The sequence below is a fragment of the Corvus brachyrhynchos genome, unplaced genomic scaffold (assembly GCF_000691975.1).
Source record: "Corvus brachyrhynchos isolate BGI_N302 unplaced genomic scaffold, ASM69197v1 scaffold56, whole genome shotgun sequence".
Classification (NCBI taxonomy): Eukaryota; Metazoa; Chordata; class Aves; order Passeriformes; family Corvidae; genus Corvus; species Corvus brachyrhynchos.
In genome coordinates, this window is record NW_008238664.1 from 1,447,737 (window position 1) to 1,463,871 (window position 16,135).

A 16,135-nucleotide genomic window follows, 5' to 3' on the forward strand; every position below is an offset into this window, starting at 1 on the left:
GAGTAAGGTTGACACAGTGCCATTGTTTCGGAGATTGTTAGTTTTCACATCCTAAAAGCCAGATCATCTCCATGGTGATACTGCCTGGGAGACAAGCATTCAACAAAATCCTTATTAATTATTTATCAGGAGCCCAGCTCTGTTGTTTGATACGTGGGCAAACTATGCAGTAATCGAGGGAGTTGCTCAAAGCAATAACCAGTGCCATCTGCACCCAAGTGAGCCTTTGCTGATTTAAATCTCAGCTTCTGCTCATTACTTTGTTTCATCACATGTTTGTTCATGTCATGGATGTTACCAAGGACAAAACACTGTTATTGTTGTTGCAAAGCCAGCAGCTGCACACTTAAAGGGCAAGGATACACGTGCCTTGATGCACCTCTCAGGTTCATGTGCTTGTATGAGGTAAAGGTATTTTTTACAGCTGCCCCACTCCGCATGGCAACAGCATATAGCAAACATCTGCATCTCCCTGTTTCACTTTCCCCTCTTCACAATGTACCAGACAGATTATATTTATAAAAACCAAAGCTGATATCACTACTTGTAGAGAAACTCACTCTTGTGCCAAGGCACTAGAAGTCCCAAGTCGGTGTGATAAATGTTAAATCAAAATTCTATATGCATAAGCTGAGGCACAATGTGCCACTGTCTCTGGGAGAATGAAGGTACGATTACCTCAGGTTTAATTTTCCTTTTCTAGTTCTGCTGGACATAGTTGCTGCTATCATATCATAAATGATGATTCACCAAGTGGGGAAGAGGAATTAACTATTCACGAACACTCAGCAAGAGAATTATATATCCTCTCTAGTTCCCTTTTATTCACAGAGAAAGATGTCTGTGGAATCAAGTTTTAATGAGCAGTAGAAGCTACCAGATGAACACATTTATACTGTACATATATAAAGTGGGTGCCAGGAGGAACATCAACACCCTTCCTCCACTTCTTTCCTCACCCCCACATACGGTGTTTGTTATCAAGATTTGTGAGCACATTTCCTGAGTAACTACTGCCTCACTGGGAAACTTGCATCCCTTCATTGTCTGGTACCTGCTACACTCATCTATGTATAAAAAGCCTGGCATATTTACACCATGCATTCTCTGACAAATTTCCCTGGCAGACCTTTCTTCATTCAATACTGAGAATCCTTGACTCAAGCCATGTATGTCATAAATATACTAAAAAACTTCTCCCTTCCCGAAAGTTTTTTACACCACATTACTGAAGTCCCAAGTTAGAGCACTGTTCAATTCTAGAAGAAAGATCCTACAAATAACCACCATCCCTAGCAATAATGATGTGTTTCCCACAGTGCTGCTTCAAGTTGCCCCTTCTTACCCCTCGCCACTGTTCCAATAGCATGCTACCACAAATCTGCATCCACTTCAACTCTCCCTGATCCACAGTAAAACAAATTTGCTGTGGTAGGAGCAGAGGTTGCAGAGGATTTGTAGAAAAGCAGAGATCTGACGTGACCAGGTTATTAAAGATGTTTGCAGCTGTGGCCTGTCAGTACTGAAGCCCAAGGCTAGTCTGGCATCCTGGAAGAGACCCTATCATCTGCAGACTTCACCTTCCTGGAGAAAAGAGTTCTGTTTAAATTTTTTCTAATACACTTCTAAATGTAACTCCATATCCTCCATATCATGCACAGATCGATGGAAGACCATCTGCTTTCCAACGTCTAATAACTCACAAATATCCCATCCAACTACCTTCAAACTTTCAAGAAAAGTTCATGCTTTGGCACATAAGAAATTGTATCTGGAAAGAAACCGGGGTAAGGGATTTCCCCGAGGCAATGGATGTTCATAACTGTAATTAAGAAGAAAAAAATGCTTTACAGCCTCAACTATGGATCATTCTCCTTAATAGATGTTAACCAGCACTGAATGCCACATTCACTGAAAAGATGAAAACTGCATTTACAGTTAACTTCTAGTGAAGTTGCCAAGCAGATGTTTATTTTTGGCTTCCACATTTACTAAAGCCAAATGCTACACTGAGTTGGGATTTCACAAAGTCTAATTGCTTTTCTTCCAGGTTACAATTTTGTTGGAACCAAAAAGGGGAAAAAAAAGGAGGGGGGAAAAAAGCAGGAAAAAAAGCGCTGACTTCACTTTAAAGTAGGAAAAAAACTGGTAGCATCCGTTTCTATCATGTCTGTTTATATCATAGTTTAAATGAGGTTAGAATTGTGCAATCGTTATTGATCAACTTCCAAACACAGCATAGCTCCATCCAGCACATGTGCAAAAGAGGAAAAGTCACTGAAAGCAAATCCTGTGTCAGTCAGTCTTTTAACTTCTGCAAGTCTGTGTGCAGACTGTTTAGCACTAATTAAATTACTGGCAAGTCAGGATAAAGAGGAGTGAAAGAATTCACAAGCCCCAAGCTTACCGTTCTCAATGTTACATGGGTATTACAGATCCACTCTCCAAAAACTGGAAGATAGATTTCACAGTAATTTTGAGGCTTGATCTCACAGCTACCACAGCTGCTGATGTAATGCAAAATGCTAACCTGAGGCAGCAGAGAGGGACTTTAATTCAATGTTGTTTTTTCATTGTGAATAAGCAGTGAACCACACTGAAGTAATCCTCCAAAGTAGGAGCACACACTGTTCAAGGCATCAATTTGGGGATGGAACACAAAACCAAGATCTTGGCTATGTTGTTATAAAAAACCCTTTATGACTTTCTCAAGAAGACAGGTATAAAGCCCTGTTACCTGGATCTAGTTCCAACTTGAAAACTAAACAGCCTCCTGTAATTCCTCCAATAATTTAAATTGGAAATGGGGTTATTCACACCCTCTAAGCAACTGCTGCAAACTGTTACAATGTGCTGCTAAATAATGGTAACCTCAGCAGTTACCAGAGTCTCTAAAGTGATTTTACAGGTTTAGGCGAAAGGTACTACATCAGTGCAAGGCTGTAATTCACATTAAACAAGGAAGAGGGTTAGACACTGTTTGAACTCTTAGAACCAGTTTTTTCCCAAGAAGCCACCTCACAGCACATTTTCATTCATTGGTACGTTCTGCCTGAGAAAGCTGTGGATAAATAAATGTAACTCGGCTTATTCTCTTTTTTTCACTGAAGCTTCTGTGAGTTCAGAGAAACCTCAGAACCACTGAGACCTTTGCACATCTTTACAATGCCTCTTCCACCACAAATGTGAAGTCAGCTGGTATTGTGTGGATCTTTTGATTTTGCTCTCTGGTTCTGCAGTCCTTCAGAGAAAAAAAGGAAGTGCTATTTCACCATGAGAATTACAATAGCACAAGGAAAACTTGGGAACAGTCTTTTTAAAAAGAAATGTCTGTACTTTCATGCACCACAATGCTCATTAAAACCCAACACCATACTGTTTGACTACCTCAAATTCCTAATTAACAGAATGGAATTTTGAAGTCTGGAGAGACTTTTAAAGCTGAACTTACAGACTTTAGTCTTTTGGATTAACACTGATGAGCAAGGATTCATTGTGCAAAGATGGTGGGCCACAGGAATTATATGAAGGTGCACAGATGTGTTTAAACAGCACAGATGGAAGGGTTAATGATGCAGAACTATCAGAAGCACCTGTATCTAGTATACTTTTCTAAACTGATCTAAGGTGGATCAAAATATAAACATCACATCCTGGTGGGAATCTAGCAAACCATAAACCCACATCCTATCTGGAAAATACTCTCGGAAAACAAAAAGATTGGCAATCATGTATCAAAGCCTCACCCAGATTATTTTGCTCCAGGGCTTACAGATCGCTTTGCAATATTAAATTTGTTTTTGTTAACGCACTGCTTCAGTATTACATTGTTCTGCCTGGACATTACCTATTTAATGGTCCCTTCTGGGAAGGGACCGTCTTACAATTTATGACCAAGTGTGGTGGAATTACTACAGCGGGAGGAAAGGAGTTTGCTAAGATTTCTTCCCCATCCGTCTCTGATTTCCGAGACATATTTATACCCCTGAAGGTAGAGGAACCTCCTGTTGTTCCCTTCTATTTATTGAAAGTAAATCACCAGGGCCACCCTAATGGCTCAGTGGAGAGAGTAACACAGGAACAGGAACACTCTTGCTCCCTGCAGCCAGTTGGGCTTAGAATGGATGTGAGAGGGTGAGGAATATATTACGCTTTCCTACAATTAAGTGGCTGGCGATCCAGCAATTCTGCAGCCTTAAATGCATAATTTCAGCTTCCCCTGCTAGAAGAGGAGTTCACAACTGCAGGCAGTTGTTCTAAGTAGTTAGGAGACTTAGCTTTGGAGGGGAGAAAGCACAAAGCAATTATTTTTCAGGACAGAAAGCTTTTGCCTAAGAACTCCCCCAGACCCTGCAAGCTCCAGGACTGTTGCCCCCTTCTTCAACACGCACAAACACCTTTTTTGGCATGTGTTTTGGCTGGAGTCAGTTGAACAAGCGAGAGTTAGAACTCATGTTTCTGGGATCCCCTTGCCAGAAGCTAAGCTGTTGGGTAGTGTAACAACAGCAGCCCAGGCTTCCCACTTCACCCTGCCAATGACCTTCGCACAGACTTGGACATACCCCCTTCCTCAGAGCGAGGAGCAATTCCCTCTCATGCTGCTCAGTCCAGAAACTCATCTCAGCAAATACCACAAATCATGTCAGACCGAGCAGGACTATTAAAGCAGTGCTGCATAATGTGCATTGCTGTCCACAAGGGACCAGACCAAGAGACTGCCTAACCCACTTTGTTTAACATTTAGTTAAACAATCCTGAAAGGGGAAGCTGCATTGCTACTCTGGAAATTACAACTTTAATCTTATTTGAACCACGCATTCCTCAGGTTAACTGCAGAAATAATTTAAGAACCAACTCCCAAATAAGACATTTTTCTGTATTTCCCACATTTCTTGGAAGTATATTATTTCCAATGCTGTGAAGCCAAAGCAGACTTACTAATTTACCCAGGTTGAAGTTCTTCCAGTAGCCCCAATAAACTCTAATGTCAGGCTAATTACATGCATTTCACCGGTTTTGCATTTTCACATTGCTCAAAGCAACACCAGTGGAACATTGATCATTTCCAACTCAACCCCACAAACCATTCGCGCATGTTGCATTCATCGCTCACTCGCACTGCATTGCACATGGCAGAAATCCATAGCGCTTCCTTGAAAACAGAGCAAGCTTCATTTCCCTTCCTCAGGCATGCTTTAATACAGCTCTGAGATGCCAGCTTTTACTGGGTTATTTAAACAGCATTTAGAGTTTTGCTGGGCAGATAAGAAGAATAACTTGGGTGTGCAGTAAAACAAAGATATAGCTGTTTGTGCCAAACATTCAGTTTATGGCAATACTTCATAGGAATTATTCCCCATAACAACTGAACTGTCATATCCTACAACTACATCCCAGGCAACCTCCCAGCTGAACTCACTACGGCTGCTGTCTGATGTGCTCTACATACAAACACCCAGAACTAACCAGATGTTCTCTATGTAAAACATTTGGTTTGAAACACGCAGCACTTCTTTCCAAAAATCCATTACATTTGTTTAATGGACTTGCACAGTTCAACTAAAATATCCTGGAGCAGACATTTGACTGCAACTCTACTCTACAAGCCCCATCTGCAAAAAGAAAAAAAAAAAGAAAGAAAAAGCAAATGAGAATGCTTTACATGATTTATGCTGTCTTTATGATCAGCCAGTTCATAAAATACAAGCTCTGCTCTACAGACAATAACACAAATCGCTTTCAAGTGTATTGTTTAGTCCTTGCCTGTGTTAAACAAATATTTCAATGGAAACAAAGGGCCGAACTCGACTCTTCAGCTTACAAGTGTTAATGCAACTGAGAGCAGCATTTTACCCACATGCATAACAGGGGATGCAATTTTTTTGTTTTATGCTCAGAGTGAGTGAGTAATGACATCCAATAATGATAACCAGTTACATTCACGGTTGCAGAGTTTTCCTTTCATCCAAGAAAGGCTTGAAGGAGGTTGAAGTACAGCATGAAATCCTTCTCCCTGATGAATTCCTTGTGAGCAATGCAAAACCCACAACAAGGCCTATCTCAGGTTCCCTTAGACTGCGTTTACATAATAAAATGCCAGACAGAATGGGAGAATACTTTGTTTTACTGAAACAGAGAGCCCAGTAGAAAACTCTCCAACTGTACACAGAAAAAAAACCTGTAATTGAAAAGGATGGCTAGTCTCTGGCCTGGATGCAAATGCACTGCACAGTCCAGGTAAAGGCCCTCATTCCTCCCAGGCTGTGCTGACACAACAGTGACCAAGTTGTATCAAGTGGTCCTCAATAGTGGTGAGCTGTCTCCAAGGCACAAAAGATGGTGGGCTTTTGAAAAATTGGCACCATCCCTGCAAAGTATGACTATAGCCATGGAAGAGGACATTCATTTTAAGAGCAATTTTCCTAAGATGGTTATACCCACACAAGGAATAGCTCAGCAAAGTGCTAGAGCTGTGGTCGACCTTGGTTCTCCCCGTGGCTCCACCACAGACTTTCTGGATGAACCTCAGGGAAACCACTCACTTCCTGGATGTCCAAAGCGTAGCTGTAACAACTGGCTCCTATAGGAGTTGGAGCTTAAACCCACAGATCACCATTTAATTATTTCACCTCATTTTGGCACCCTGAAGAGAATAAAAACATGACAAAGGAAGTAGCATGAAGGATGCTATTCCTCATGCATAGTCCTGATTAAAAATGTATCTTCCCAAGAGGGCAATGTGAATGTCTCTCAGTTACATCCCTACACAGGTCAGCTAAGCCTGCATTGCCTCCAGCAGGTATTTACAGGAATTTTCCAGGTTCCAGGCCACATGGCATTAGAGCGTGCACCAGAAGGGAAGGCTGCACTCTCCCCTCTTCTCCTCCCAAAGGCTATTTTATTTCCTCACACCAAAACAACAGCCTGCAGCTCTGCCCTGCTGAATCCTCTACGCCAGGTGTCCCCAGGTATCTCCAGGCGCCTTCGCTCCTCCTGCCTGAGCTGCACTCTGCTGGGGAAGCCATAATGCTTGATTTGTGCGGAGTGGCAAAAATATGCAAATGAGTGACAGCTCTGAACACGTGCCTTGGAACTGTTTCTTTAACAAATGCTTTGCTGTCTTCCCCTGTCAGACTTGTGTGCAAAGGATTTAACCTTTCTGTGTCAACAGCAAAGCACCGTTTAACAAAAAGGAACATTTATTTAGTTACCACACAGCTCAAAAAGGTATTTCTACCCAACCCTCATTGCTATCTTTTGTGATTAAAAAAATATTCACACTCATTTTTAAAATAACACTTGTACCTCAAATAAAGGGAGATATCTTTTACCATCAGGCATTTAATAGAGATTAGAAATATCAGCAGAGATCAAATGCCTTATTGTGTACAGGAAACATGATATGAAGGCTTTGAGATCTCCATCAACAGCAGGACCCCAATTCTTCTGATCTACCCAGGAATAGCTAAATTTAGTCCCTGAACTCGGTATTTTTTCACAGGAACAATATTTTTTTTTCTTAAGCCTAATGTCCCTTAACTAGTGTCATTATTCTGAGGCAGTGCTGCACAAGGCCAAACACGCTGACTCGGCTCCATGGCCCAGCCAGACATTAGGATAATTGCAAGTCCCTCAAGCCGCCAGACCTCAGAACAAAGACACTGCTCCAGCCTTAAGTTGTCCCACATGCGGCTGCTGCATCAGAGTAGCCGAGGGGCTCTGGGATCACCACAGGACAACGTTCCCCAGGAAGGCAAGGCAACAGGAGAAGCATAGGCTGCCAGGCACTGATGCTTTGTCACAGAGGCAGCCAGCCCCATACAAGGTGCAGCAGACCTTCCCATTCACCAGGCTGGCATCCCAGGGACCCAACAGCAAGGGCTCTTGGGCACCATGCTGAAGGCATGGTGAGGTGAAGTGGAACATGCTGACAGTGAGAAGGGAAGGCTGAGAAGGAATCCAGAAATTAAGTTACATTAGGTGCATGTTAAACTCAGCAACCTCAGCTGTCTTCTTAACACATAAAAACAAGATCTGCATTTATTTTGTGATTTTTGCATTCATCTACAACTGGCTGGGATGGTTTCACACATGCCAGCCATGCCAATCCCTTGTCCCACAGCTGCTCTCTGACTGGGTTTTTTTTCAAGTGAAAGGAACCACAGAGCCTGGAAAAATCCATACTTGAGCAAGACCCAGGACTTCCATCACGTCATGAATCAGTGGCAGCTTTAAGGACGAATGGCTCACAAACCATCAGAGCTAAGCAAGTCCCATCCATCTTCAGAGAGCTGAGGGACATAATGAGCTTATACCATGCAATAGTTTAACAGACTGAATTGAGGATTGGCCCATGGTCTATAGTTCAAAATATAGAAATTACTGAGCTCTAATAAGAGTAAAGAACAATGGAAGAGCAAGGGATGGCTACAAGTTTGCCCCCTCCACGCTTTGCAGCACACAGCAAAGGTTACAGGAGGGCCTCCACGTCGACTGAACATCTGGCATTTTTGGTGTGGGTCCAGGATGTTTGATGGGTATGGCCAGACACAGTATGCACACAGAGTACCTCACCCAGCCTCCGAGTGTTCAAAGGTCTAGGATCCCCTAATTTATACAACGTACTATGCTGCCTGTGAAGACACGGTGATAAATATATTCTGTTTAAAAGCAGATACTTCTCAAATCATAACTTGCAGATGCTTGAAGTCTTTCATGTGGGTAAGACAAATGAGAGCCACAGAGACTGATTTTGTAGCCAGGGAGTACAGGAAGCAACAGCAGGAGAACACTATTGAAAGCCTGGATACACTTATGGCTTTAATGAATTGGTCATCAAATATAACAACACACATATGCAGTTTTTACCTTGCTTTGTAGTTCGCTCCCCGCCCTCCCCAGCTATTCCCCATATATCTAGCAAAGTGGAAATTATTTTGAGTTTAGTTTATTAAATGGACACACATGGTACTCACATCTGCTGGAAGATATTTGAGGGAAACGCTGACAAATATCATTTACATATTTAGTTGGAGACCTTTTCATCTGAGACATTTCCTCTGACATATCAACTATCCTAAGTACATCGACCCATCAGTGCTAATGACAAGAGGTTTTTCTATAAAGTGTCTGGTGCACACCTGAGCAATTTAGGGACAAATCCTGACTTATGGAGGAGGCAAAATGAACATTCTCTGTAGGTCAGAGATGCCCATGCCAATGTGCCCATCACTGGTGGCATGCAAACCATCAACACAGAACACCCGAGCTGGGCACTGGCTGAAGCCTCCAGCCTTACCCAGGTCAGGAGTTGCTGAGGCTCTGGCCAGCACATAGAGGAGCCACTACTGGGTTTAGTTATCCATGCTGTGAGCTCCTATCCCACCCCAAGCCTGGAGGCAGACCTGCACCTCTGGCTTCAGCAGATCATTCAGAGCTGTGGCAGAAAACATTGTTTCGTCCCGCTTTCTACAGGAAAACATACAAGACAACAGTAAGGGGAACAGTGTCCTATTGAGAGGAGTATGGCTGCACAGCAAGAGGAGGTGCTTTGGTGTCAGCATCCCAGCTCATGTAGATAGAGAGCACCTAAGCATGGTACAGGAGGCAGAGACTAGAACCAGGCAGATGCCCATGTCAAATCAAAGGTCATCAACTAATTTCCAAACGCCTGGTATGCAGGTTTTGGAAACGTGTCCCACGTGCTCTACATTTGGATAACCATGGCTGTACACTCCTTCACCTGCTGGTGTTCAAGGCTGATATATGTAGAGCATTCATAATCCTTCCTTGGCACTGTTGTGGCCACCGTGTGCCTCCTCCCAATTCCTCACTCCAGCAAAGACTCTCTAGTTACTTATTTACCAGACAAAACACAGACTAACTACAGTCACAGTTCTGTAAAGAATAAACAATTGTTCAAAAGAACTGCACATTCCACATGGTTTTATTCAACATGTATGACCCCGAACCACAATATATACAATAATTGTCTCCACATGGCAAATCCACATTGTGGTTCCTAAAAAAATAATAATAATTTTTAGAACACATGCCACTAAAAAATGCAGTACATTTTAGCAATATCTAATGAAAGATTTTGTACAAGCAATTTCCATTCTCTTGTGTTCTCTAGCACATGGTGCTGTGAAACCATTTGTAAAAACACTTAGGCATTTTATAGTGTTTTTAGCTGAAAGTGGCATTAAAAGCATTGGCTCAAATTCTGTTGTGAAATTTCACATGTAGAGGGAATCACACTAGGTATGTATCAAGCCAAAATGTGCCGGGTTCATTAGTAACTTTCCTATATTAACCCTTCAGAAAGGAATACATTGAGACACAGGGAAGTTAATTATCTGCCCAAAATTCTTCAATCCAATGCAGGGGGGGGGGGCGGGAAAGGCGACAGTCTCTTGGAAATTTTTTATTTCTTCACCTGTAAAAAAGTGCAACATCATTGAAAGAATATCACAATGTTCACTCAAAGCTCAAAGAACATGCTGTTGTTCAATTTGGTAAAAGATTTGACAAACTAACGTATTCAGATAACCCCTTACTGGCTAGTCATTAATCCAGACTTTCATACCACTGACCCATACTCGCCTGAGCAAATCCGCTTCTCCAACAAAAATTCTCAGTGCAGAAAACTGTTCTAGTGCCTTTCTCTTGATGACCTTCATGCTGTAATCAGTTATTTCTGTCTGCAGCCCTTAATGTTAAGGTCTTCTTTGGCATTTCAATTATCCAAGTGTTTATATGAAGACTGTAGCAATTTGATACAACCAGGTAGTAACTCCTATGGTAATAAGCCCCCAATATTCACTGTGAATTACATTAGAATAATTCCAGTGGGTTTTTCTCCATTTGTTACTTTTTTTTTTCTTTTCTTAAAACCACAATCTCAGAACACATCTAATAGTTAAAGGTGGAACACAACAAATTAACAGCAAAACTATTTTCAAGTCCATATACTCTTTCCAACTTCTATTCATTCCAGACCTAGAATTTCCATGCATGCAGAGGATGACCCAAGTTTCACTGACATGCCTTCAGCACCAGGAAAACACTGTCCAGATTTAGTCACACTACGAGTCCCTAAAGGAATTCAGTTTGAACACCTTAAATAAATAAATAAATACATACACACATACATACATGCATAAGATTTAGGTGATACATTTTGCAAGAATCCCTTTTGCCCTGGGGAGCCTCTGGCCCCAGGTAAGTGTAGCATGGCAGGAGAAGTGGCAGATCCTGCTGGCAGCTGCCAGCCTGGAAGCAGGGAGCAAAGCTGCCCGCCCTGCGCGGGTCACCGCGCTGGCACACACAACAAAGCGGGAGGCAGCAGAGTACAAAAGGGCCAGGAATGGAGACCAAAGCTGGATGTCACACAGGGACAAAAGCCCTGGGTAAAGAGAGAGGCCAGGAGGCAGGACAGACTGAGCTCTGCAGGAAGAGGGTGTCATCCATAGGACCCTGATATTACGTACTCTACGTGGACGAATCAGGCATTAGGTTGTGCACTCAAAACCAGCTGAAACTTCTGATGATTTTGGATTTAATTGGCAAGTTTTCCCTTTCCCATGTAAAAAAAAGGGGTAGCAATACAAGCTATTGTTACTATAATTCAACTGTATTATCAGAACTGTGGAAGCCACATTCACGAATCAGGAACTTGCTGTGCAAAGTACTGTACAGACACTTCACATCACAGCAGCGCTGTGTAGATACTTATACCTGTGTCTGCAACAAAGGAAGATATCTTAGTAAGAGCAACAAAGAACCTCAAAAGAAATAAACAGTTCTGTGTCAGATTTGGACATTACCCTGCAGAAGATGCACACTGAGCAATCAAGATAAAAATCAATATGAAGCAGTGACCCAAGTGCTAACTGAAGAAGTTCTCAGGGGAAAAAACGGAAATACAGCAATAAAGATAAAAGAATTCACATGCATCAGAGGGATACTGGCATCTTCTGTGATATCAGCAGCACAGGTGAGAGAACCGGAACAAAAATTCCACCTGGTTTTCACTGCCCTCAGTGACCCACGAGCACACTTTTATTCTGTTAAAAGGAACCCTTAAAAACCACACCGCAAACAAACGGTTGTGTGGCCAACAAGGCCTTAATTACTGACATGACAGAGCTGTCATTGTTGGTATTCATGTTTTGGTTTTGTCATGATATGGAGAAATACAATCAGCAAAGTAAAGGTCCTCCTTTCGTGTAATCTGTTGCTGGTCCAGGTTTCAAAGACCCTGTGCAGCCCTTCAAACTCATCAAGAAGCAGACCTGTTTCAAAGCAAAGATGTGCACTGCAGTTGTAAATAAAAAGATTGATTGCTTTAAAATTTGAGGGTTTTTCACTAGATTTTGATTCAGAAACCAATTTCATTTGGCAACATCCTTCTACGTGCACTTATTATGCGAGAGATGAATAACACACAGCAGCCACCACACATAACATGCCTGTCCAAATATGCACCACGTGCCTGTTCTTCATGTTGGGCTGCTGCTTGTCATCAATTCCCAAAATAATTAACTTTCTGAAGGAACGGCTGGAGGAGAATAGTGCTTCCTCCACCTGCTGGTGAGGAGGAAGAAACGATGTCGTGGCTCAGGCAGAAAGAGGGAGATGAAGGTGGAGGAGAGGCAGGCTCCTGCAACTACTCCCCATCACCTCCCAAGTGCAGCCTAAGGAGAGAAAGGAAGACAAACTTCCTGGCTTTTGCAAACGACAAACAGAAAACGCCTATCTGTAATTTAAATTTGCATTCTAGTGAGTATTTACTCCAGTGGAATCATTTACTCAAAGAAGAATCCAGCAGCATTTACCATCTTCATGCACCATGCACAGAATCAGCCAGAGGTGGTCAATACACACCTTAAATACGGCTGAAATAAGTGTAACTGTGGATTTCTTGGCTAACAAACACTGAATACATAACACGAACAAAAGTTCCGTTCTTTGCTTTAACATGTGCAAGATGACAAGTGGAAAAAACACCCACAGAAACATCAACATGAGTGTTACTTCACAGGCTTGAGATATCATCTCTTCATCCTTACACTTGCTAACAGGTGTTTTAATTTAAAATGTCGTAAGTTACAACTGTGTATACTGAGACAGTACTAATGAAGAAACCTTGCTGGCAAAATTAGGCACCTCACACATCATATACTGGGCAACATTTTAACTGCTCCATGCAGCATGCAATACTGTTTGTAGTCACTGTGGTAACTACTGCACAAATTCACATAAGTTGTTTCCAGTAACAAACCAAATGTATCATACAATCTACCCTGGAGCTTTATGGCAGAAAACTTTATGATCACGTTCCACTGCATTATAAGGAAAGACAATAAATTTAAAGTTAAGAGGAATAACAATTTGAATAAACCTGTAACCTGCTAACATGTGCCAAATACTGCTTTCATTCAAGTCAACAGAAATCCTGCTATTGATTTCCAATGGAACAGGATTAAAGCATATCTGTACTTTGCGTTGAACTGTCCTCTCACCTTGGTTTTACTTTATTTACCCAAACCTGCCAGTTTATTTCATTTCTGAGCTCTATTTATACAGATGATGACAAATCCAAAGTTTGTGCTTCACATTAAAAGCCTGGCTAATCACGCAAATCTCTTTATTAAATGCCATACAGCTAAAGAAATTCTTGACAGACAAGATAAGTGAAAAGGCCAAACAGGAGAATTGCTTGAACACATGGTCCAGCTTTGCAATCTGTTACCATACAGCTTCAAATACCTGCTTACCACTGTGTAAAGAAAGAGATGATCAGCTAAACCAGTAGCAGAATAGGAAGAAAACAGCCTGGACTAGAGCAACCTTGGGACTCTCGCTGCCGGCTGCAATAGGATTGGCACTGGACGTGGTGCAACAGACAGTGCCGGCCACATTCCCTGCTCTGTGCATCCCCTGCTGGACACGGCAGCATCTGGTCCAACCTGCTCACGGATGATGCAAACACTGCCCACTAATAAGAACTGAGAAGAGGAAAGGGAAGAGAAAGAGAGGTGGAAAAAACAAAGGAAAACTGCCCCTCTCTGATCAGTCATCCTGTCGGTTCTCTTATCTCGCCCACAGAAAGCAATCAGTGTTCACTGTAACAGCCAGATGAGGGAACTGTCAGAAAACAAGAAGTGTTTGCCATTCACCGAGATCTGGCTGGATTCCTGACAACTAGCTTTTATTCTGCAAGCAGACAAACTGTGGATATTTTACATACACTCACAGATGTTACAGTTCAAATAGACACGTTACACCAGAACTTGCCTGCAGACTAGTTAATAATTACGAAGTGCCACATGCCAAGGCTTGCATTACTCCAGTAAAAAACTCACACCCTGGTAAGGACTTGTTCAGCTTCTACATACCAGCTGATACAGCGAATGTTACATTTTTACTGCATTTAAAATTGCATAGGTATTCTGATTTTCGCTCTCTCCATTTCTAGATGGCATTAGCCATATAAATTCAGTTCAGACCATATCATCAAAGTATCCTTTAGCTGTGCAGCTGAATAGCTTGACACTTAGCAAAATATGGAAAGACCTAGTGTGTTGTTAAGTTAGATGAGACACACATCTACTGTGCATCCTTTCCTCTGTGAGGACTCCTTCCAAAGCCAAATCTCATGGTACATTACTGTCACCTTTTTTTTGTTAATTTCTCAACTCCTTGAAAAAAGATGTTTTCAATTTATTTGCTTATTTACTACATTTTATAATGCAACTCAAAACTAATCTACTTAAAAAATAATAGTTAGCATATAATACAGCCCTGAAGCTTTTGTTAGCCTGAAGTTGTAAAACAGCCAAGACAGCAAACTTTAAAAATCACGGACTTAGAGTGAGCATATGCAGAGATGTCCATCTCTGGTTTCTCTTTAGCCAGCCTCCAAATGAGCTAATAAACTGAAAGCATATATGATATGACTCTACAACTTGGCTGAAACTCTCATTTTCACTGTCGACACAAAAATATTCAGTTGCAAAGTTAAGTGTTCCTTATTAAAGTCATAGCATCTGAAATTTCATTTTCTGTTTTACAGATCCTTCAGCCTCTGGGTGTGTGTTGAGCTCCTCAGCAACCGAAAGGGAAAGATAAATGTACACCACTAGGGAAACGCTTTGCTTTTAGATGAAGTCTAGTGAAAACTCAATTAGTCTACTTCAGGGCAAAGACCTCTGTAGAAAACCACCTATTTCTCTGAGCAATCTCTAACACAACAACGCCTGCCTCTCATTTGCCTGCCCTCTGTGGATAGTTACATATTTCTGGGAAGGAAAAATGACAATAATTCTGACTAACGTGTACACTGCTTCAATTGCATTTCTGCGCCCGGCTGGAGCGCTGCACCAGTGAGGAAATGCTGAAGCTGAGTTATTGCTGGACAACCCCCGGGCTGCTTCAAGTCTCGAGCTAGCCGGCACCACTGAGCAGTGAAACGGATCGTAAAAACCAATGGGGTGGGTTGCAGTCCCTGCAATTTTTTTAGGTGTCAGCAAAGTTCAGGTCACAAAAGTATGACCGAACCACGGCATTTTTAACCAGAGAAGGAAATGTTTTCCTTTCTGACAGTACTTTGTAAGCAGCGTTGGTTAGCCAGGGGATGTGACAGGTTTCTCCAAAACGTGTATTTCCACTGGGGAAAAAAAAACTATTCACAGTAGACCCGCATGTAAAAAAAAAGAACAAAAACAATAAGCCACCCTATTTTTCCAATAATAGCACAACCCTTCAAAATGTAGCAATGTGTTACTAGAGTACCTCCACCACTCCTCCCAGATGAAAGTCTCTCTGCAGGGCTGGCACTCTGAACAAAGCCCCGGACCGCAGGCACGGGTGGGCTCCTGAGGGGATGCCCCCGGCCGCCTCCGATACGAAATCGGCGTTGGAATCCGACCTTATATATACCTGTATATATAAAATAAAGAGGCAGAGAGAAGCCGCTCCGCCAACCTTACCACTCTGCCAGAGAACCTCTCGATGGCCCGCTTGACTTTGCCATAGGTGCCTTTGCCCAAGGTCTCCTGCAGCTCGTAGCGATGCTTCAGGTTGTGCTTGTGGTGATGCCGTTTCACCCCCTGCTGCTTCCTCGCCGCCG

At 42.3% G+C, this 16,135-nt stretch overlaps 1 protein-coding gene across 1 annotated transcript in view; it reads right to left on the minus strand.

Annotated features, from left to right (window-relative positions):
* Positions 1-16,129, minus strand: part of NUAK1 (NUAK family kinase 1) — a 47,108-nt gene extending 30,979 nt beyond the window's left edge. The window contains exon 1 of the mRNA XM_008636382.2: positions 15,996-16,129. The gene's annotated coding sequence lies outside the window, so the exon portion shown is untranslated. The remainder of the gene's footprint in view (positions 1-15,995) is intronic.
* Between the last annotated feature and the right edge of the window lie 6 nt (positions 16,130-16,135).